Here is a 3,163-nt window from a genome sequence, read left to right as displayed (position 1 = left end):
CTCTGTTTTAGTGTGCATCTCAATCAGTATCATTCCAAATATTCTGCTTGTCCCTTTAGATGGCTACAGGTCACACAGCTGATCTGGGAGAATGATGAGTAGAATAGATGGCTACATGTCACACAACTGATCTGGGAGAATGATGAGTGGAGAAGTCCCAAATGGTACCCTATTCTCTATACAGTGCACTACTTTTGACCAGATTCCTATGTGTCCTGGTAAAAAGTAGTGTTCTGTTAACAACCAAAATGCTATTGCAACCTCTATGCAATAAGGAATTGAGACCAAAAGCTCAAGAGGAGTTTTGAGTGTTTTTAATACCAAGGATACAGTCAGCTGAGTGCATACATTTAGAAAGCTCACAACACATTTTATACTCTTCCCTTGTAGGTGTCACCTCCCCAGCTATACATTTTATTATACTCTTCCCTTGTAGGTGTCACCTCCCCAGCTATACATTTTATTATACTCTTCCCTTGTAGGTGTCACCTCCCCAGCTATACATTTTATTATACTCTTCCCTTGTAGGTGTCACCTCCCCAGCTATACAGTTTATACTCTTCCCTTGTAGGTGTCACCTCCCCAGCTATACATTTTATTATACTCTTCCCTTGTAGGTGTCACCTCCCCAGCTATACATTTTATTATACTCTTCCCTTGTAGGTGTCACCTCCCCAGCTATACATTTTATTATACTCTTCCCTTGTAGGTGTCACCTCCCCAGCTATACATTTTATTATACTCTTCCCTTGTAGGTGTCACCTCCCCAACTATACATTTTATTATACTCTTCCCTTGTAGGTGTCACCTCCCCAGCTATACATTTTATTATACTCTTCCCTTGTAGGTGTCACCTCCCCAACTATACATTTTATTATACTCTTCCCTTGTAGGTGTCACCTCCCCAGCTATACATTTTATTATACTCTTCCCTTGTAGGTGTCACCTCCCCAGCTATACATTTTATTATACTCTTCCCTTGTAGGTGTCACCTCCCCAGCTATACATTTTATTATACTCTTCCCTTGTAGGTGTCACCTCCCCAGCTATACATTTTATTATACTCTTCCCTTGTAGGTGTCACCTCCCCAGCTATACATTTTATTATACTCTTCCCTTGTAGGTGTCACCTCCCCAGCTATACATTTTATTATACTCTTCCCTTGTAGGTGTCACCTCCCCAGCTATACAGTTTATACTCTTCCCTTGTAGGTGTCACCTCCCCAGCTATACATTTTATTATACTCTTCCCTTGTAGGTGTCACCTCCCCAGCTATACAGTTTATACTCTTCCCTTGTAGGTGTCACCTCCCCAGCTATACATTTTATTATACTCTTCCCTTGTAGGTGTCACCTCCCCAGCTATACAGTTTATACTCTTCCCTTGTAGGTGTCACCTCCCCAGCTATACAGTTTATACTCTTCACATGTAGGTGTCACCTCCCCAGCTATACAGTTTATACTCTTCACATGTAGGTGTCACCTCCCCAGCTATACAGTTTATACTCTTCCCTTGTAGGTGTCACCTCCCCAGCTATACATTTTATTATACTCTTCCCTTGTAGGTGTCACCTCCCCAGCTATACATGTTATTATACTCTTCCCTTGTAGGTGTCACCTCCCCAGCTATACATTTTATTATACTCTTCCCTTGTAGGTGTCACCTCCCCAGCTATACATTTTATTATACTCTTCCCTTGTAGGTGTCACCTCCCCAGCTATACATTTTATTATACTCTTCCCTTGTAGGTGTCACCTCCCCAGCTATACATTTTATTATACTCTTCCCTTGTAGGTGTCACCTCCCCAGCTATACAGTTTATACTCTTCCCTTGTAGGTGTCACCTCCCCAGCTATACAGTTTATACTCTTCACATGTAGGTGTCACCTCCCCAGCTATACAGTTTATACTCTTCACATGTAGGTGTCACCTCCCCAGCTATACAGTTTATACTCTTCACATGTAGGTGTCACCTCCCCAGCTATACAGTTTATACTCTTCACATGTAGGTGTCACCTCCCCAGCTATACAGTTTATACTCTTCCCTTGTAGGTGTCACCTCCCCAGCTATACATTTTATTATACTCTTCCCTTGTAGGTGTCACCTCCCCAGCTATACATTTTATTATACTCTTCCCTTGTAGGTGTCACCTCCCCAGCTATACAGTTTATACTCTTCACATGTAGGTGTCACCTCCCCAGCTATACAGTTTATACTCTTCACATGTAGGTGTCACCTCCCCAGCTATACAGTTTATACTCTTCACATGTAGGTGTCACCTCCCCAGCTATACAGTTTATACTCTTCACATGTAGGTGTCACCTCCCCAGCTATACAGTTTATACTCTTCACATGTAGGTGTCACCTCCCCAGCTATACAGTTTATACTCTTCACATGTAGGTGTCACCTCCCCAGCTATACATTTTATTATACTCTTCCCTTGTAGGTGTCACCTCCCCAGCTATACAGTTTATACTCTTCCCTTGTAGGTGTCACCTCCCCAGCTATACAGTTTATACTCTTCACATGTAGGTGTCACCTCCCCAGCTATACAGTTTATACTCTTCACATGTAGGTGTCACCTCCCCAGCTATACAGTTTATACTCTTCACATGTAGGTGTCACCTCCCCAGCTATACAGTTTATACTCTTCCCTTGTAGGTGTCACCTCCCCAGCTATACATTTTATTATACTCTTCCCTTGTAGGTGTCACCTCCCCAGCTATACAGTTTATACTCTTCACATGTAGGTGTCACCTCCCCAGCTATACAGTTTATACTCTTCACATGTAGGTGTCACCTCCCCAGCTATACATTTTATTATACTCTTCCCTTGTAGGTGTCACCTCCCCAGCTATACAGTTTATTATACTCTTCCCTTGTAGGTGTCACCTCCCCAGCTATACATTTTATTATACTCTTCCCTTGTAGGTGTCACCTCCCCAGCTATACATTTTATTATACTCTTCCCTTGTAGGTGTCACCTCCCCAGCTATACAGTTTATACTCTTCCCTTGTAGGTGTCACCTCCCCAACTATACATTTTATTATACTCTTCCCTTGTAGGTGTCACCTCCCCAGCTATACATTTTATTATACTCTTCCCTTGTAGGTGTCACCTCCCCAACTATACATTTTATTATACTCTTCCCTTGTAGGT

The sequence above is a fragment of the Oncorhynchus mykiss genome, chromosome 8, assembly GCF_057628025.1.
Source record: "Oncorhynchus mykiss isolate SJ-2025 chromosome 8, ASM5762802v1, whole genome shotgun sequence".
Taxonomy (NCBI): domain Eukaryota; kingdom Metazoa; phylum Chordata; class Actinopteri; order Salmoniformes; family Salmonidae; genus Oncorhynchus; species Oncorhynchus mykiss.
The sequence above is the reverse complement of the archived record's forward strand: the minus strand, read 5'-3'. Positions refer to the sequence as shown.